Genomic DNA, 22386 nt, shown 5'->3' on the forward strand with positions numbered 1-22386 from the left:
TCTTATACTTGAAGGGTCCCTTTGTTTCAGCAAAAGATTAGACTTTACCCTAAACATAACATCCATCGATCTGTATCCAAGCCTCATTAAAAACTGCCCCCTTCTGCCTTACCTTAGTCCAACCCAACTGTATGAAGACTGTCCAAACACACCTCCCTACTGAAAATGGGAAACTAGCTCCAATTATATTAACTGGGTGAAGAAACAGATATAGTTCTCCCTGTATCTATGACTAAGAGCTTAAGTTCCTGGGACAAGAAGAGACCATCAGTTTTCAACAACATACCAGATATTGTTTTAATCAGGATCCTTCTCATTGTAAAATACTCTTACTTGCAGGTTATAAAGCAAAGGAGCTTCAAATAATGCTATAGATACACAGAATCCACAGCAAAGTACAAAGAGGATTCAATGGAACTGATGTCATCAAGGAACTGAGACAATTTATTTCATCTCTCAAGATTCACATGGCTTCTAGTTTCTGCTTCTCTCTGCACAGTTCCTCTGTCCTCTTCCTTCTGTTTGCAGACCAGCTTTCTGGCAAGGAGATCACCAGTTCCTTGGGACTCTCCATTCCTGGTGCTACATAGGGAACAGGGTCTCAAAGAAAGGGATGATGGGCAGAGATACTCCAAAGCAGATCCACCAAAGATAAGTTCTTAAATCTCTTCTTTTTGTTCTTACGAGGCCTCTCCCTTGATGCCCTTCCTCCACCACTACGAAAATCCTATCTCTGATGGGGAGACCTTCTTTCTAGGTCTCTTGGTTCTTTGCCTCCCTGATTCTATGAAACCTCAAAGCAGTCAGGATCTGTGCCCATGCCCTGAGCTAATACAAACACCATCACCCAAAACTGTCTCAGCCCTTCCCCAGAATTCTACCTCTGTATCTTTTCATCTATCTGTGATCTCCCTAACTTTTCATCCAATTAACATTTTAGTTACTGATTTTATCTACACCTGACACCACTGCTCATACACAGGATGTATCACGGGGTATGGAGTAAAGAGTCACTCACTCTGGGTCTCACTCAATAACGCCTCAAATAAACTTCTAATAGTCTCTCTGAATTCTTTTATATGTGTAGTCTTCAGTATACACTTAAGATTTCGTTCATCAAAAAACTTTAATAGCCAATTACTAGATACCTATAGTGTATCACAAATTACTTTTTATTAATTGACCTTTTATATTTTTAATTTTCTTTTTTAATTTATTATTTTATTTATTTTATTTTTTTGGCTGCGTTGGGTCTCCATTGCTGCACGCGGGCTTTCTCTACTTGCGGCGAGTGGGGACTACTCTTCTTTGTGGTGCACGGGCTTCTCATTGTGGTGGCTTCTTTTTGTTGTGGAGCATGGGCTCTAGGCCCGCAGCCTTCAGTAGTTGTGGCACATGGGCTCCGTAGTTGTGGCTCGCAGGCTCTAGAGCGCAGGCTCAGTAGCTGTGGCACACGGGCTTAGTTGCTCTGCGGCATGTGGGATCCTCCCAGACCAGGGATCGAACCCATGTCCCCTGCATTGGCAGGCAGATTCCTAACCACTGCACCACCAGGGAAATCCCACATATTACTTTTTAAATAAAACCCCAAATGATTTTTATAAATAGCATAATTATTATATCATAACTTATGTATTCAAATATTATTTCTTATAATATTAAAAATTTGTTTTAGCTTTTGTGTGTGTGTGTTTTGTTTTAGCTTTTTAAAAACATATTTTGAGGAAAGAAAAAAAGGGAGAGAGGGAAGGGCCTTGCTCAACCTCTGAAAGGCTCACTTGGATTTTATCCCCACACATTCATACATGTCTTAATGAAGTTGGTGGTTGCAGAGAGGTGAGGAAGAAGTAACAAGTCAGTGGACAATACTGGGAAGACTGGCCAGAGAGGTAAAGAGGAGGGAGATTATTTTCAACTGGAAAGGTCATAGGAGGACACAGTACTTAAGTTGGCTTCAGGATATATTTTGTGTAAAGTGAATGATATGAACTTAAGAGAGAGGGATGAAAGGGGAAAAGTATGGGAAGAAAAGAAGAAAGTCATTTGACAGGCTAGGTTCAAGAAACAAAACATTGTGCTCTGTAAACAGACACAGCAGAGGCTTCTCTACAGCCCTCTACTGTTTCATATATTCCACAAGGTTACAACACTCTACTTCTAGAGATTCATTTTGGGGGGACTAAGCAAAGTCCTCAATAGAGTAATATATTAGGTCTGTATCAGTGATGAGAAACTCTGTTGATTGCCTTGTGTAACTGAGAAGGGAGCGAATAAGGCACAGACTATGCAGGTGAGTCTTGCTGGGGTGGGCTGAGGAGCGTTACACGGAAGCCCGTAGTGGAGGTTGAGCCTGGGAGGACAGCCTTGTGGTAAATAGATGAGCTGGAGTTGGGCCACACACACTCTGCCGTGACACACACAAAGGGAAAAGTATGATAAAATACCCTGGTTTTTTTCCTCTATTACTATTTTGTCCTGAGCCATCCTGGAAAGAAAGAAAATGACAAGAAAGGGAATTGAAGTTATAGAGTACCCAAATATGAGATACACAAAGGCACAGACTGTGTCTAATTTGTTTCTGCTCTATCCCAGAGCCTAGAACAGTGACTGACACTCAAATATTTGTGAGGTGTGTGAACAAATGCCTACTCTGTGACGGGCCCTATAGCTTGGAGAAGCTCATTTAAGTCTCACACATAAACACGAACGAGGAAATTGAGGTGCAGAAAGAATAAGAATCTTGCCCGAGGTCATCCAGCCAGGGAATGGCAGGGCCAGATTTCAAATCCTAGTCTAATTGACTAAAGCCCGTGCTATGACCCACCATGAAACACTTCTTCATTAGACAGGAAACCAGACTGTGACTACAGTGCACAATAATCTCAGTTTGGCACAGCTCACTCTGATGATAGCATCATTCAGATGGAAACTGGAGGAACTGGTTCTAAGGAAGGGGGGCGGGAATATTAAGTGAAGCTGAGCAATCAGGCTGACTATATTTTATGGTCTCAAATTTGGTTCGCCTGCCATTTAATTAGGACCAGAATTAGTTCAAAGCACAAATGAGAAGTTATGTTTCATCTCTGCTTCTCTCTTTGGTTTAAAATTCGATAGAAGAAGAACAGAAACTAGTCCTTCATTAAACAAGCAGCCTCAGAATCTATCATATCAGTATTGAAAAGCACCATGTAATTTCTTAGTTTCAGAAATCTCAATCTGCTGCTAATGAAATTCCATGAAGGCTGCAATAACCAATTACTCAGAAATATTTTGGTGCTTTTTGGCAGACTTAAACTGAATTATTTCTATATCTAACCGTTTCTATTAATCATCGCAAGCTCAAAGACATTTATTCTAGTACTCTACAGAACAGTAAATGATAGAAGAATGAAAAGGTAGGATGAATAAGTGGGAGGAAATATATATTAAATAGTACCATTCATTTTGTGTTCATTACTAATGGACATTGGCAGGTGACATTGTGCATTCAGGCTGCTAAGTCTGCTTCTGAATGTTTCTACTGAATACCAGAGCAGTGTGATGCAACAGAGACCAAACTGACCACCAGTCTTGTACCCACCAGTAAAGAACGGAAATGAATCATCTATTTTTCACCCACACTCTTGGAACCAAACATGAAAGGGAAAAAGTTTAATACAAAATACAACTCCATCTTGTTTATTGTCCTGTCCACGTCTGCTAGAACAGTGCCTGGCATGAATGTTTATGGCATAGATGCTTAATAGATATTTGTCGAATGAATGAATAAGTGAATTTCTTCTAGTGTTCCCTCGATCTCAATATAGGAATATGCAGGAAGGCAAGAACAAGGGAACACTGTCGATTACCCACAGAGCTCTTGAGTTTGCTGAGACTGCAGATAGACTTATAGCCAAGATCCACTTAGACATCTAATAAACATCTTGAACTTAACATGTCCAAAACGGAACTTCTCATTTCCTCCCCTGTAAATTGGTCTCCCCCAATCTTCTCTCAGTAAATGTGCTTCCATCTAACCAGAAGCTCAGGGCAAAATCCTAGAAGTGATATTTGATTCCTCTCTTTTCCTCATTCCCCTTATCCAAACCCTCAGCAAGTAAACTCTGCTTCCAAAATGTATCTTGAATCTCATCACTTTACCATCTCCATTATTACCACCCTAATCCTACCACCATTGTCAAACATCTGGACTACAACAACCTCTAATTGGTCTCCTCACTTCTAAGTTTGTCCTTACGCCATTTAATCTTCATCCAATTATGCACCAGGTAATTTCTTAGTTTCAGAAACTATGATGATTTTAATTATAAATATTATTTCACTTCTGTGCTTATAATTCGCCAAAGGCTTCCTTTGGTACTTAGAACAAAAGTTGAATTTGCCATTATTTCCAGGCCATGTGTAGTCAGGACTCTTCACTGTCTCTCTGACCTCATCCTCCACGACACTACCCTTCTGTCTTCACCATGCTGGCTTGCTCTCTTCTGTTTGAACCTTCTCATAGCAAGGACTTTGCAGCTGCTGTTTCTCTGTATGGAATTCCTTTCTTCCAAATCTTCATGTGGCTGATTCCTTCTTATCATTTATGCTTTAGCCCCAAATGTCCCTATCTAGGATGCCTTCCCTGAATAATGTTGCCTCCCACACCAGGTATCACTCCACCTTGTTCTATTATCTCCAAAGAACTTAATGTTATCTGAAATTACATTATAAATATACATGCTTGATTACTGTGTATCTCCTAGCTAGGATGTAATTTTGATAAAAGGAGGGATCTCATTAGTGTTGTTCTTCATCATATCTCCTGGACCTCAAAAAACGTTTATTGAATGAATGAATGAATGTTTTCTGGAAGTCTCTGAGCAGTATTTGTGCTTGTTTGTGATACTTTTGTGGAGTGTTCATTGATCCTTATTTGATAGTATGTCTGCAAGCAGGATGAAAACTATGATTAAGACAGAGTCTTTTTATATTGGTTTTGGAGCAGACTCTCACAGCCCTCGCTTCAGGAAACACTTTTTTTTTTTTTTTTTGCGGTATGCGGACCTCTCACTGCCGCGGCCTCTCCCCCGTGGAGCACAGGCTCTGGACGCGCAGGCCCAGCGGCCACGGCTCACAGGCCCAGCCGCTCCGCGTCACGAACCTGCGCCCCCTGCCTCGGCAGGCGGAACCCCAACCACTGCGCCACCAGGGAAGCCCAGGAAACACTTTTAAACTGCCAGTGTATCACAGAGCCATTTCTGACACATGTATATCAAAAATGAATTTCCTCAGTTCTGTATGTATAGCATTCAATTTTTTTTCTAAGTATTACCCACATCCAGCATGTCCATTATAGCTAAATTATTATTTTAACCACACATTTCCCACTGCTTCTCTGCCTTCCCGCCTTATTTTTACTTGTATTGATAACTTCCTAAATGTAAGTGGTTGTGTTCTAAATGCTGACAGAAAAAAAGAAATTACTCTTTACAATGGCAGAGAGATCTGTTGTTACTTAGCCAAGTGCTTCTTCAAGTAGCTAAGTTCTCATTAGAAAGCCGACTTTCCAGAGTAGTTCAGAGTGTCGCTTAGAATGATCCCACTTTACTGAGCCAACATGTCATATCATGACACCCTGAGGCTACTTGCCCTGGAGCACCACCAAATGACACTGTCCCAATCACCACTAAATAATATGAACCCTGGGGCTTCCCTCCTGGCGCAGCGGTTGAGACTCCGCCTGCCGATGCAGGGGACACGGGTTCGTGCCCCGGTCCGCGAAGATCCCACATGCCGCGGAGCGGCTGGGCCCGTGAACCATGGCCGCTGAGCCTGCACGTCCGGAGCCTGTGCTCCGCAACGGGAGAGGCCACAACAGTGAGAGGCCCGCGTATCGCAAAAAAAATAAAAATAAAAAATAATAATAATAATAATATGAACCCTGAAGCCTGATCTTCAAAGTCTAAGAATGCAGCCTGTAAAATAAATAATGTTTTTAAAAAAACAAAGCTGTTCAAATATCAGTCTTTGATTTTTTTTTGTTTTTTTAACGGAAACTTTTGTTATTTTTTATCAAAAATTACACTGAATGCTAAATATCCACCTTTACATTAAACAAAGACAGTAATGGTAACACTAAAACAAAATACTAAAACCGAACAGATTTCTGGTGGTCATTATTTAATTCTGATTTTGGGGGGTGCTTTTTTGTCACAATAACAGGAATGTACTTATACAAAGGCTCAAAATAGGCCATGTTTTTTAACAAAAAAGTGATGATTCACGAAAGATTGAGTATACATAAACTAGTGATACAAATCTAATAGAATTTGTCAAAATTAGTCACATCTAATAACACATCTGCAGTGCCTTGCATAAAATATCACGTGAAGAAAAGATAACTTTATCAGGCTTGTTCATAGACAATCTAAGTTACCATAGAAAGTATTTCCTGAGACATAAGAAAATGCAATATTTTTCTTCTTGAGCCCTTTCACTTCAAGCCGTGCACTCAATGAAATTGCTGAGGATCTGAAACTGAGAAAATATATTTGTGAAACTTAATACTTTTCTTTTTTGCATCATTCAGGGTGTTACTGTACTTACAACCAACTTGCCCATTCAGTACACAGTTCAGATGAGGGAGACACTTCTCTCTATGGGAGGTGGTAGTGTCTTCAGTGCTACACTAGCTGTTGTCTAACACAGGCAAACATTTTCTGGGTAGTAATTTAATCTTCCTATCATTAGCAAAAGAGGTAACCAGCCCCCCCGGACTACAGGATGGGGATTTCCTCAATGTTTTTTATTTTGATGTTTGGAATTCCTGATGCTACATTCTAGAGCAAGGTGCTCAGGACCCACTGTGCCCAAGACTGATAAAGCAAAAAGATCTATTTATTCTTTGATTTGATACGCAGATACAGTCTTCAAAAACAATGTTAACAGAGTAATAATATAAAAGCAACATTGCATGTGATATCATATAAAAGATAACTATTTGTATTATTTACTCATTTTCCAATTCTGTTCAAATGCAGGGTTTTGCAATAAATTCCTAATATGAGGAGCAAATGGACACTAACACAGAGATTAACCATTTACTGGGATAATTAAGTATTGATGCAAAATATTTCAAGTTACCAATTAGAGGAGTTTTAAATGGGGCTTGCCCCAAGACATGCCTTCTTACTTAGTGTTAAAAATATCAAAATATGGAAGACATTACAGCAGGCTTCAAGGACTTTTAAATCTATTTTGGAAAAACAAAATAAATAAGTGTAAAGTCACCTAAGCTCAGTGACAAATGAGTGGTACCAGCATTAAGTTTTGAGAGAGCCAACATAATAAAGTAAATCAACTACTTTTCCAATTTAAATTATTATTTGATAAAAACTATATGAAGGGAAGTTGGTCAATAACTATCAAAATTAATATTTATAAAAATTAAAACAGCAACACTGCATATAGGAATTTTTGCTATTGAAATACGTCCATCTTTGTACAAAGATATATGTAAAAAAAGTCTTGATTGCTATAAATGTTTATTTCTGAAAAGCATGGAAACAACATAAATGTCTGACAATAGGGTACTGAATACACAAAATAAACTACTATATCCATATAATGTAATAGTATATAGTTATTTTTTAAAGTGAGTTAGAATTGTAACTTATTGTTATGAAGTAATGTCTAAGAAATATTAAGTGAATAAGTAAGTCATCAAACTGCATATAATATGCTAATCAAAGGATATATAAAGAAATGGTTGTTTTATAGATAAGAGATCATGAAATTTTGCTTATATTATTGTGAATATATAGAGATGTCTGGAAGACACACATGAAATTAATATGTGCCTCTGGGGAAGAAGCTTTGGGGCAAGGACCAGGGAAGAAAAAGTTAATTTCATTGTATATCTTTTTTGAATAATTTAAATTTTTGATCAGGCAAATGCATTTGTTTGTCAAAAATACTGGAAAAATTTTAAATATAATCTACATTTCCCTCATTCAATTAGGACTCCAGTTTCAAAATGATCCGAACCAGGTAATGTGACAGTTTTGCATTAAAGAATGGAAATTTATTTAATGGCTCCTTAAAATGTACTGAGCTTTAAAAGAAGTAATTATCATAAAACATCTCCCTAAACAATGTTGCTATATGAGCATGTTCAGTTTATTTTATTAATTTTATGTATACAGATGTTATCTCACAGAATTTATTTCACTTTGAAAGAAACAAATACTGAGACAAGGTATAGTTGACAATATCTTAGCATTAGTTGATGCTTTTTCTTGCAGTTTCTAACCACATACTCTACCTAAATATTTTTCTGTAGTTTCTAAATCTTTTTCTTTGTAAGTAGCAATGATTTTTAAATACTCAAATATTATTTTTAATGATCTAACAGTTATAAGGAAGTATAAAATAATCTGGAGAAGTATTAGTAAGTATTATTATACAGTGAATTCATGTTATTATGGCTGAGTTCTGATCTTTAAGAACAGACTCAGCTGATTTTTTTCAGATGCTCTGTATAAACATACTCCATAAATGATTTATATTGTTAGTAGGTGTACTATCTTCTTTCAACATTGATACTACAAATGTTTATGTGCTGATAGTCATAATAACAAACATAAAAAATTGAGAACAATGATTTTTCACCAATTTGATTCAAGTTGAGAAATTATCACCATTTAATTTTTTATATGAGAAATTTAGATTTAAATATGGAATATTTAATGAAATTAAATTTTAAATATTTAAATAAATATTTAAATGGAAAAGTATTTACAGAGGCATGTAGTGATTACATGTTAGATTCAGAGTTCAGTGAATGAAGTTGTTAAAAGGAAAAATCATTGAGAAATATTCTCTTTTAATGATTTTGGGCAAATAGTAAATATTATACTTATTTCTAAGCATCAAAATAAAAGAAAAGCTAAAGGGAAAAAATTCAAAATTTGAACCACCCTAGGCAACTGACTCCTAGAAGAATATGTAAGAATATTTTAACAACTCTTCCTAAGACTATACATTAAAATACATTTTAAAAATTGTCTACATGATTCTGGTATTTTCTTAATCCCACTGTTTTTGAATAGCCAGTGAATAAAATATTAGGCATTTGACCTTGATAATGGGATATGTTCCATATTTTACATTACCAAACAGAGACAAAGAAAAAGCAGGCAGCAATAAAATGCTCAGTTCCAATCCATTAATTCTTCAAAGTTTGAACTGGCTAATAACACAAACTGGCACTTCTTGTGAGGGTGCAGTCCTGTTTAAATATAGCTACTCTTTTATGGAAAAGAGTGAGTGTGGACACTAAAAATTCACAATCTAGTAAATGAAATACACTTGACAATTAATCCCTCTGGGTGAGGATATTGGGCCAAACTCTGACTTCTGTGCTTGCCTTAGGCTTCTATGAAGGTCAGACAAGCATAGAATTGGGTTGAATGTTCAAAATCCTAGAAACTTTTCTAAGTACCCTAATTAGAGAGGGAGCAAACATAAATTTTCTCTAAATTGGAAGATTCTATTTTGTATCACTATCACCTGAATTCTTGAAACAAATCCTACAGGATGAGGGAAACTATTTAATGCTTTATTTCGGAAGGAAGGAAGGGAGGGAAGGAGGGAGGGAGGGAGGAAGTTGGTTAGTTAGTTAGTTAACATGCTTTACATTTCTCCAGGATGCAATTATATTTATCCTACTGCATAAGATAACTATTATCAGAATCTTCATAAAAAGGGCTTGCCCGAAGCAACATCGGTAATCGCCATTTTTATACAGCCTACAATTTCTTACTACAAACACCTGGAGACTCTGCCGCAGGGCTTTCTCTACCATAGGAGCATGCTCAAGAGGAAGGTCATAGGGAGTTGATGCCCTCGGCAGCAGACCTCAACTGATAAAGGATGGGAGTTCTCCATCATCTCTCAGAGGTCCCCAACAGAAATAAGCCCCAGGGGCCCACAGTGGTAACCTGCTGATTAACATACCCATTTTTGGATTCCTTTCCCCTTTTTTGTCTCACTTCCGGGGCTTCCTGGTATTACCTTTCAAATAAACTACTTGCCCTTGAGTCAGTATTTTAGGGTCTTCTTCTGGGGAAAGATCCAACTTAAGACACTCATTCATTCTTTATACAAGATATTTATTTAGTATATTCTGGGGGCTAAGAAATGTGGCAGGCAATAGGAATCCTGAGGACAAATAAGTGAATGTTTTCAAGCAGGGAGCTAAGTTATGTACTCCCTCAAATTCACATCATAAAAGAGATCAGACCCTCCGTCAACTTCCATAATTAACCCTGCTTATTACCATTCATCCTTTCCTTCAGTCAAGATCAAAGAGTGATCACCTGGTATTTCAGGCATTTTTCTTCTTTACCACATCGTGTTTGGTTTTCTCATCTCTCTGAGCCCCTTTAACATTTCAACCCACTCATTCCATTTAACCATTATAATTCTTCCTGTCTCTCCTACTTCTGCAACATTCTATTGGCTGTTCTTCATGTCAAAACAGTATATCGCATCACAGTAGCCAGAGTGACTGTGTCCCTGTTCTCATTTTCGAAACCTCCTTAATTGGCATTCATTTTGGTACCTTCCCCAATAGGGTGAAAGCAATTTCCCAATATTCAGCCATCTTTAAACATCTCATCCCAGTTCCAGAGTATCATTCTTATGACAAACTACTTACGTATATAGTATTTCATTTAATCCACAAATAGTCCCAAGATAGGGATTATTATCTCTGTTTCATAGATTTGAAAACTGGCTTTCTGCCTCTAAAGTGATGTTTCCACCTGTTCCACTGCACTCACCCCATGATCATACATAAAGAATTTAAATGCATTTTTCTCATGCTATTCTTCCTCGTTTATGAGAACCTGAAAAATGGTCAACATCCAAATATTGTTCTGGTATTTCAAGAATCATATGTTTATATTTAATTCTCATTGACTTATTAAGAATAAGTATCTTCAAATGATATTGGTGTTGGGCCATATTCTTTGTGACTCAGACTCATTGGAGATGTGTCTTCCCTAAATGCAGGAAATACTGCTTACAAACAAAACTTTTCTCTAAGCAAAATACTTTTTACCTAAGAAGTGTCTGATTTGCTCATATGCCAGTTAACGTCTCTGTTTCCTGCCATTAGAATTGTCTTTAAAACGTCTGCACTCTTGGCATCCTGGCAAGGCCACCTCCTCCATCAGTCAGTTCACGTGTCATACTGGTACCTGGGAAAATACTTCTGTAGTAATTTTTCTTTGAGAAAAGCACTATGCTTTTAGATTGTACTTTGACAGGTTGTTTATTTTTGGAGAACCCCAAAATGGGATGTATTTTAAACTTCTACTTGTATGAGTGTTACCCACTGGCAGGCCAGCGGTACCAAAAGAAAAAGACATTATGGGAATATGCTGAGTCTGTCAGGTGCGGAACATCCAGCACATTCCAGGGAGGGCATGCTAATTGACATCTTGGGTCAGTTCCTGATCTTCTCTCAGTAAGTGGCGGACATGATGCCAAAATAATGATTGGAAAATAATCCAATTCAAATCACCTAACGAAAGCAGCAGTGCTATGGTGCTTACATTGAAGTACTGATACATGTTTGGTTTCAGCAGTATTAAGACAACAGGTTTAGAAAGCAAATGGCCAAAGTTAAACCTTAGGAGGAGAATGGAAGGAACCAGCATTAAAGTATTTCTCTTTATCATTTTGTTTCTGTAAATCCAAAAGGTGCTCAGATAGCGGTTTAATTTATTTGCTCCCTAGGTTTGGTGCGCAAAATAACTGGAAACATAGGAGCATCTCTCTGTGAGTCAGTGGTTCCAGACCAAAGGAAGATGCTTCCTTTAGAAATGATCATTCAAAATGATTCAGAAAACAATAGGATATTTTTAGTAAGTCACTTACTCAAAACACTTCAGTCTGACTGCTGGAAGAGCAAATATCAATTTATTCTCAGAGGAAATAGTTAAATCTTCTGGATTGAAATAAGGACTATGCCATTTGAAACTAAATGTAAAAACAAGATCAGGGAGTGAAAATAAGAGCATGTTTGTGCCTTACAAATAAAAAACCACCCAGAGGAAGACCAGGAATGAACAGTAGAGCAAATATAAGGAATAGGATATACAGCTGGCATAGACTATCACTGACCTACTTAAGGAAGACTATTACTGTTATCTAGGGTAGAAACGTGACCTTTAAATTTATTATAAGACTGAGAAGAGAGCCTTATGTAGGAAATGTACAATATAGCTCATCTCCAATTTTCCTTCCTTCAAGTACCATTCTAACCAGTTGCTAAGATGTTTTGAAGGTGCGTTTTAAAGGTTTCCCTTAATGGCTTAGTATTTAGGATAATGGCCATGTTGTTTTCATGAAGTGGAGTACACGAAACCAAGGGATAGCGACACAAGTAAATGCTATTGTAACTTGAAATAGACTGAGGAAATGGGAAGACAGTGAGAACTTACTTCTAAGAATCATTTTTCAGTAGGAGAAACATGTCTATCAACAACAGTGACTATTCATTATGCCTCTAGAACGCTGAGAAAAAGCTAAGGCCAATGGAATAATGTTGAAAGTTAATAAATTTGCAATTATAAAATAGTACATACGACCTGGAGAAGGTAAATAAAAGTTTTTAAAAATTCACAACTCAGCAGCAGTCACCATTAATATTTTGAAGAATTTTCTTCCAGGTTTCTCAGCATATTTCATTGGAATTTTTAAAAATTGAAATAAATTAACATTTAACATCATATTCATTTCAGGTGTATAACATAATGATACAGTATTTGAATATACTGCAAATTGTTCACCATATTAAGTCTAGTTAACACGTATCAACACACAGTTACAAAAATGTTTTCCCTTGTGATGAGAACTTTCAAATATACAATACAGTATTATTAATTATAGTCACCATGCTGTACATTACATCCCAGGACTTACATTGTAACTAGAATTTTGTACCTTTTGACCCTCTTCAGCCATTTCCCCTCCCCCCCACCCCAGTCCCTGTCTCTGGGAACCAACGATCTGTTCTCTGTATCTCTGAGTTTGGTTTTGTTTTTTGTTTTTAGACTTCACATATAAACGAGGTCACATTTGTCTTTCTCTGTCTGACGTACTTCACTTAGCATAATGGCCTCAAAGTCTGTCCTTGTCACAAATAGCAAGAATTTATTCTTTTTTTTTAATTTAAGTAACATTTTTTAATGTTTTTTTATTGTGGTAAAAGTCACATAATATAACACATACTATTTTAACCATATTTAATTGTACAGTTCAGTGGCACTAAGTACATTCACATTGTTGTGCAACTCTCACCATCATCCACCTCCCGAATTTTTCATCTTCCAAAACTGAAATTCTGTCCCCATTAAACACTAACTCCCCATTCCCCCTCCCCACCCCCTGCCCATGCCTACGATAATAGCCATTCTAACAGATGTGAGGTGATGTTTCATTGTGATTTTGATTTGCTTTTCCCTGATGATGAGTGATGTTGAGCACCTTTTCAAGTACCTGTTGGCTATATGTATGTCTTCTTTAGAAAAACATCTATTCAGATCTTCTGTCCATTTTCTAATGGATTATTTTAAATTTTGCTGTTGAGTTGTATGAGTTCTTTGTATGTTTTCAATATTAACCCTGTGTCAGATATATGATTTGCAAATATTTTCTCCCATTCCATACCTTTCATTTTCATTTGTTGATGGTTTCCTCTGCTGTGCAGAAGATTTTTAAGTTGATATACACCCACTTGTTTGTTTTTGCTTTTTTTTTTTGCCTTTGCTTTTTGTGTCAAATCCAAAAAATTATTGCCAAGACCAGTGTCCAGAAGCTTATTGCCTATGTTTTGTTCTGGGAGCTAGTGGCCCAATTTCATTCTTTTGCATGTGACTGTCCAGTTTTCCCATCACCATTTATTGAAGAAACTGTCCTTTCCTCATTGTATATTCTTGGCTCCTTGTCATAAATTAATTGACCATATATGTATGGGTTTTTTCCGGGCTCTCTATTCTATTCCATTGATCTGTGTGTCTGTTTTTAATGCCAATATCACACTGCTTTGATTACTTACAGCTTGGTAATACACAGTCACCCCTTGGTATCTATAGAGGATTTGTTCCAAGGCCCCAGAGGAGATCCAAATCCACAGATGCTCAAGTTCCTTATATAACATGGTATAATACAGTCAGCCCTCCTCATACGCAGATGCAGAACCTACAGATATGGAAGGCCAACTGTAGTTTGAAATCAGGAAGCATGATGCCTCCAGCTTTGTTCTTCTTTCTCAAGATTGTTTTGGCTGTTTGGGGTCTTTTGCAGTTCCATACAAATTTTAGAATTGTTTGTTCTATTTCTATGAAAAATGCCATTATGATTTTGATAGAGATTGCATTGAATCTATAGATTACTTTGGGTAATATGGATATTTTAACAGTATTAGTTCCTCTAATCCATGAACATGAACTATCTTTCCATTTATTGGTGTCGTCTTCAATTGATTTCATCAATGTCTTATAGTTTTCAGTGTACATGTCTTTCACCTCCTTGTTCAGTTTATTCCTAGGTGTTTTATTCTTTTTGATGCAACTGTAAATGAGATTGTATTCTTAATTTCCCTTTTGATAGTTTGTTAGTAGTGTATAGAAATGCAACAGATTTTTGTATATTGATTTTGTATCGTGCAACTTTACTGAATTTGTTTAATTAGTTCGAACAGTTTTTTGGTGGAATCTTTATAATGTTTTCTATATATAGTATCATGTCGTCTACAAATAATGACAGTTTTACTTCTTTCTTTCCAATTTGGATGCCTTTTACCTCATTTTCTTGCATAACTGCTCTGGCTAGGGCTTTCAATACTATGTTGAGTAAGAGTGGCAAGAATGGGCATCCTTGTCTTGTTCCTGATCTTAGATGAAAAGCTTTTAGCTTTTCACTATTGAGTGTTTCAAGCTGTGGGCTTGTCGTATATGGCCTTTATTATGTTGAAATACATTCCCTCTATACCCACGTTGTTGAGTGTTTTTATCATAAACAGATGTTGAATTTTGTCAAATCCTGTGTTTGCATCTATAGAGATGATCATATGATTTTTATTCTTCATCTTGTCAATGTGGGGTACCACACTGATTGAATATCCTGGAATAAATTTCACTTGATCATGGTGTATGATCCTTTTAATGTATTGTTGAATTCAGTTTGCTAATATTTTGTTGAGGATTTTTACATCTATGTTCATCAGGGATATTGGTCTGTAATTTTCTTTTCTTGTGGTGTCCTTGTCTAGTTTTGGTAATAGGGTAATGCTGGCCTTATAAAATGAGTTTGAAAGTGGTCCCTCCTACTATTCTCTTTTTTGGAAGAGTTTGAGAAGGATTGATAATCGTTACTCTTTAAATGTTTGGTAGAATTCACCGGTGAATCCATCTGGTCCTGAACTTTTGTTGATTGGGAGGGCTTTGGATTACTGATTCAGTCTTCGTACTAGTAATTGATCTGCTCAGATTTTCTATTTATGACTCAGTCTTGGTAGGTTGTATGTTTCTAGGAACTTATCCATTTCTTCTAGGTTATTCAGTTTGTTGGCATATAATTATTCATAGCAGTCTCTTATAATTCTTTGTATTCCTGTGGTATCAGTTATATCAGTCTCCACTTTCAATTCTGATTTTATTTATTTGAGTCAACTGTCTTTTTTTTTTTTTGGTGATTTAGTTAAGGTTTGTCAATTTTCTTTATCATTCCAAAGAACCAATTCTTAGTTTCACTGATCTTTTCTACTGTCTTTTTGTTTCTATTTCTGCTCTGATCTTTGTTATTTCCGTCTTTCAACTAACTTTGGGATTGTTTGTTCCCCAGCATATTTCAATATCATAATTGTGATCTTATTTTAAGCATAGTTTTCTTTCCTGCTTTTCACTATTATAACACTAATGTTTCACCATGCTATTGTAAATTTCTAATAGCAGTAAAATATTCCATTGAACTGATGTACCATGTTTTCTTAACAACACTTTATTAATTTTTTTCAGACAGTGCTATGGTAAACATATTTGTTCATGAAGCTTTTTTAAATGTCTGATTTGTCTCTTAAGATCAGCTTCCAGGATTTCATATACTAGGTCAAATACTGTGAACAATTTGAATAATCTGGAAACACAAAGATAAATTGCTGTCAAATATGTTTTTGAATTTACATCCCCACAAATGTGCATGGGAAATTCATATACTTTTCACAGAGATATAGGCCAACTTCACACTAATTCTAAAGTAAGTTATTATAAGGAAATAAAAATGACATTTAACATTAAATATTTTGTTAATGCTTGATATTGCTTTCAAGTTTACTTTAAGTATATTGTTCTAGAATTTCATTCTAATGATACTGCTATTATATGTGTTTTCAAAGAAGGCTTAAATTCATTTTAGAAGATTCAGAAAATTTAATGTCAAATTTATTATTCAATAGTTATATTTACTTTTTACTGCATTAAATTACAAGTATATCTACAACACATATACTCCTATTATAGAACTTAGAGTGTAATCTTTATTAATTATATCAGTTTATAATCGTCATATCTTTGCCCATGTGATCAAAATTATGGTTTACCTGGTATTGTCTTGATTCTTTAATACAACCCCATTACATTATCCCTATGGAGGAAATTGTATTGAAATGATCTTCCATTATGGTCATCTCCATAAAGACTTTGTGTGAGTGTACAGCCTTCTTGAAAACTTTTGAGGGATTATATATGCCATAACCCATATTATCCTTGTAATCACTTAGTAAATAGTTACTGAGTCCTTTCACCATGAAGGCATAGTACTAGGGACAGAGTAGACAAATGCGGAGATACATTGATCCAGTGTGGATATGAACAAGGAGCTATAAACAGTATGTCATGGGTGCATAGAATACACATTTGAACTTACCAAGAGATGAAATATTATTTGAGCCAAGACTTGAAGAATGAGAGGTTGGTCAGAAAATATTGAGGAAACATTACATTCTGTAACACATATGCAAAGACATAGAGGCATTTTTTAAAAAAAGCTTGACACATTCTAGAATCTACAGGAAGTAAATATTAGTAAAGTAAGGGCTGAGCTTGGGAGACTGGGAATAGACACAAAGCAGAACGCATACGCAGGACTACATCATGAAGCCTATACTATTGTATTGTGAAAGGGGTTTAGATTTTATCCTGTAGATAATGGGAAACTATTGAAGAAATTTGCCATGAGAAAAATTTCCTGTCATAATCTTAACTCTTCTGTCTATGTATTGAATATTTGGAGGTAGACGGAGTCTAGAGGTGAGGGCATTTGGGAAGTTATTATATGAGCCCAGAGAGACATTAGTGTCTTCATTAGGGTAGTGAAAGTGGAAGGGAAAACAAGGTAATAAAATGCTGTATTTTATGAGTAATGTATTAAAAACAATAAGACTTAAGAATTGATTGGATGTTGAAGAGATTGTCCTAGAACCAATTTTGTAAAAATTATCTCAGAGATGGATTACTCAGGAAGATCTCATTAATTCATTAAAATTAAGGGAAACGGTCAAAATTTGGTTTGCCTCAAGTCAGAATTATAGAATATTTGTCTGTAAAAGAAATTTTAATATACTTATGCCCAGAAGGTTTGCCAGTCACACTTTGATGGTATCAGAAGAAAAAGAATTAAAGGGAATTTTGGCAGAAATAAAGACTCATGTGGGAAATTTTTGCTCTATCATACAATACTATTCCCAAATTTAAGATGTTATATAAGTTGGTTAGGGCTACCATAACAAAGTACCACACACTGGGTGGTTTAAACAAGAAAAATTTATTTTCTCACAATTTTGGAGATCAACCTGTCAGCAGGGTTGATTTCCTCAGGGGCCTCTCTCTTCAGCTTGTAGATGCCTGTGTTCTCCCTGTGTCTTCACATCATCTCTTTTCTTTGCATGTCTCTGTCCTGATCTCCTGTTCTTTTAGAGACGCCAGTTATATTAAATTAGGGCCCACTGTAATTGCCTCATTTTACCTTAATTTTGTCTTAGAGACCCTGTCACATTCTGCGGTACTGAGAGTTAGGATTTCAACATAAGAATTTCGGGAGACAAAACTGAGCCCATAACAGGTATGGACTGCAGTAATGGTCTTAAAAGGTATTTTCATTTTTATACAATTAAGCGTGAATGTCATATGAAGAAGGTTATGTAAATTAAGAAAATTTTAGCAAAACAATTTTTTACAATTAAAACATGTAAGTTTAATTTATCATTCCCAGTTAATGAATGAGAGAATATCTTCTCAATGCTAACTAATGTGGTGTATTTATTTATAAGTCCTAGTAATAACAGAAAAGAAAGAAAGTGTGAAGACACTTCATTATATTTCAACAAGGTTTATCAAAACTGGTCAAGTTAATTGTGTACTCTACATTTATTTGTCAGAGAAACTGGATTATTATCTGTTCAGCAATGGGAAGCCAACTGGAAAGTTTTTGTAATTGTTGTTCAGATGGATTCACATCCAAAATTTTAAAGAAACTGAGACTTTAAAAATCAAGATTTATAAAGGCTGAAAATGATCACTAGTCAGAGAATGTGTCTATATTGTGCGAAGCAGCCAATACTCACTGACATTAAATGAAACGTCAATTTGGACTTTAAGATTGAGAAGGGCTGGTGTCAAGTGTTATGTTTTAATAGATTTTGGGGGCCCTATTTATTTAACCATTTTCTTTTAAATTTCTATGTTGGAGCAAAACATACTGTGCACTGAAAAATTATAGCTCCCTAAAACTTTCTGTGAGTTTTCTTTTTAAACAAAACCATCTCTATGGATACTTACACAAAATAGATGATAAGACATTCCAAGCAGAGAACATGATCTAATAGTGCTTATCATAGCACCAGGCTAAGCAAGAATTTCAGGTCCTATTCCCAGCTCCTCCGTTTCCTCTCTGCAATCTCAAATTTAACTGCTTTTTAGTTTAGTTCTCCCTTTGTAAGAAAACTGTGCAAAAGAACTGCTATTTGTTTCACAGTTTGCTAGCAAGGGGTTGGGGGTGGAGGGGAATGGGTTGGGGTGTAGCATACAGTAAGAATTCTGAGATTCTTAGAAGTGTATCTCACTCTAAAATATTTTATTATAGTCCTGAAAATCAGCAATTACCTTGTTGCCAGATTATCACCGCAACAGCAAACAATAACAACAAAAAGGCCTAGATGAGGATATGGGGCCAGAAGCTATCATTTATTGTATTCCTACTCTGAGTTAAGTAGTGTGTTAGATTATTTGTATGCCCTACAAATAGAATTTGTAAATTAAAAAATAATTTTATTTTAGTCCTTAAAAAAGATTAGGAAACTAAGGCTCAGGTAGGTTAAATGATTTTCCCAGTTTACTCTGGCCAGCCAACAACAGAAGTAGTATTTTAAAATAAGTCTGACACCCACATCATGCTCATGTCCCCACTGTGTGCCCCAGAGGCCAGGGTGGTCATTTCTGCTGCACAAATGTGGTCAGGACAATCAACAGAGCCATGGAAGTCATGTCTGTCTGGATTAAACAACTCAATCTACAAACCACTTAACCTTACTATAAGGTGGAAAACAGGATTTCAAAAGAAAAGAAGAAGGAGAACAAGGACCCGAAACTGTGTTCCTGCAAATAGGGCAAGTGAGCGATTAAAAATAAATCTTTCATGATTTGCTCCCACAGGCAAGAAAAATAATAGTTTTCAATCCTGCTTAACCCAAAGTAATCTGAGTTATTTAAAGTATTATAACCACTGGTGACAAACCAGAGAGTTTATTATATCCTTTCATAAGCAAGGATTTCTCAGGAAGTGCTTGTGAAAAGGGACATGGTTATCCATGTTACAGTATTCGACTTTCTGTTATGTCTGAAGAGGGTGACCTATCTGCACCTCATGGGTGTTGGGCATTCCACCCTGCACGAGATAGACCAGAAAGTCTATTCTCCATTCTGGCTGGTAAACCAGGATATTTTCGGCCCTAGTGGGCAGTCAAACACAAGTGGAGTCATAAAGCCAGAGAGAAATGTACACACCATCCAGACCAATACTTTATAAATGAGGGCCGTTCTTGAGACACACCAGTAGTTAATAGCAGAATCCCAGATAAGAAAGCACAAGTTTTCAGAAATCCAACTATCCCTCCAAAATGAATGCATCGTTTCATTTGTAAAGTAGGGCATCATTACCTAAAGATAACAGCATCTGCAGAAATACTTACTTAGCAACTAAATCACAAGGTCTTCCTTAGAGCTTCCTTTAGGCTAGAAATAGTCCCTGCTTAGCCAGCTGGCCTGAAAAACTAGCGACAAACATAAAAACCAAAAGAATTGCAGAGCTTATTCTATCCCCACAACTACTCAGAAGAGTATTTGTAGCACTTTTTTGAGACTGAGTATTATAAGGCTAATGGAAAGAAGAAATGTCTGGATTTTCTTCCTTCGTGGCATGTTTTTATACCTTGAAATACCTCCCTTTACACTTAATCAAATGTATAATTTTTTATTCAACTGTTTCTTAAATTTAAGGCTGGAGTTATTTGCAAAACCATGATAATCATGACTTATTTGGTGGCCTCAGTTCTGCCACCAATGAGCCTGGGCAGACCACAGACACTGGGATGTGTCAGTACCACCCATAACTGCAGTGTCTGGGTCCATGGGAGTATGACTTATGCTGATTTCCAGGTGGCCTCAGAGGTCTTAAAAGGGGATACCTTCACTGTCTCGGTATTAAAAACACAGTTTTAGAAACTCCCATTGCTGCTATCCTAATTTTGTCATGTCGTTTTCCTAATTTATTTTACTTGCCGAGAAAGCAAGCATTTTCATATTAATGCTATAGTGATTATAAAGCAAAAAATAAACTTATGTCATATTTATCCCTGTAATAACAAGCTGTATTTTAAGTTTGCACATGAACACATGAAAAGGGGCAATAATTCTGCAACAAGTTATCTGTAAAAAATGTTATTTCTCATTTACTTTGACCTAAACATAGAGGCAGAAAGACTCATCTAACAAAGCATGCTTGAATCACTTATATCATCATATTTTCATGGAGCGCTAATTGTATGAAAGATATTGTCATAGATGCTGAATAAGTAGGAAGATCTGTGAAATAAAACCCCTGTTTCCATGGATTCTAGTCTGATTAAAGTTAATAAACACATACTTAAAACTCAGGGCAGGTCAGTATAGAAAAAGTACACTGCACTTTAGTTGCACAGTTCAAACAATTAGGAATTACATGAGAAAGAATCTTCTGCCCAAAGCAGGAGTCTACAGACTGCAGCCCATAGACCAAATCTACCTGCCACCTGTTTTTTGTTTTGTTTTGTTTTGTTTTTTTGCGGTACGCGGGCCTCTCACTGTTGTGGCCTCTCCTGTAGTGGAGCACAGGCTCCGGACATGCAGACTCAGAGGCCATGGCTCACGGGCCCAGCCGCTCTGCAGCATGTGGGATCTTCCCGGACCGGGGCACGAACCTGTGTCCCCTGCATCGGCAGGCGGACTCTCAACCACTGCACCACCAGGGAAACCCTGCCACCTGTTTTTATATGGTTCATAAGCTAAGATTGCTTTTTATATTTTTAAATGATTGAACAAAATTCAAAAGAAGAACAATATATCATGCAAATGAAACTATGCATTTATTTTGGAGAAATATATCATGACGCTTGAAAGTTGAAAGTATAATTTCAGTGTCCACAAAGTTCTATTGGAACACAGCCATACTCACTCTTTTACATTTTGTCTATGTCTGCTTTCATGATACAACAGCAGAGGTGAATGGTTGCTACTGAGATTGTATGGCCCAGAAAGCCTGAAATATTTACTATCTGGCCCTTCACAGAAAAAAAATAATTGTCAATCCCTGGCCTAGAAGAGCAAGGAAAGCTTTATGACTGACATATGTTTTGAATCAAATCTTGAAGAATAAGGTAGAATTGATACTGGTAGAATGGTGAGGGGGGTGACTTTCAAGAAAAGAATGAGAAAGCATAGCATGAGGAAGACACATGGCTTATTCAGAAGGTAATGAACACATGGACTGCTGGGATAGAAGGCTTATGAAGAAGGTTAACAGGAAATCCACTGAAAAGACATGTCAGATGGACTTGAGGAAGGTGAGGGGGGAAAGAAGTGCTTCTCCCCCCTCCTTCCCTCCAAACCACTTCCATTTTCCTGTGGAAAATAAAAACCAATGAAGGTTTTTTAAAACCGAAGAGTAACATATTCAAAGGAAAGTTTTTTGAACAACTAATTTGATAACAATGTGTGGGATGGATAGGAAATTGGTGGGAAGAGG

At 36.5% G+C, this 22386-nt stretch overlaps 1 long non-coding RNA gene across 1 annotated transcript in view; it reads left to right on the plus strand.

Annotated features, from left to right (window-relative positions):
- LOC137220736 (uncharacterized) overlaps positions 1 to 22386 on the plus strand; it is a 152147-nt gene that overhangs the window by 58542 nt on the left and 71219 nt on the right. The window contains exon 2 of the long non-coding RNA XR_010941768.1: positions 18092 to 18171. This is a non-coding gene — a long non-coding RNA (uncharacterized lncRNA). The remainder of the gene's footprint in view (positions 1 to 18091; positions 18172 to 22386) is intronic.

The sequence above is a fragment of the Pseudorca crassidens genome, chromosome 3 (genome assembly GCF_039906515.1).
Source record: "Pseudorca crassidens isolate mPseCra1 chromosome 3, mPseCra1.hap1, whole genome shotgun sequence".
NCBI lineage: Eukaryota > Metazoa > Chordata > Mammalia > Artiodactyla > Delphinidae > Pseudorca > Pseudorca crassidens.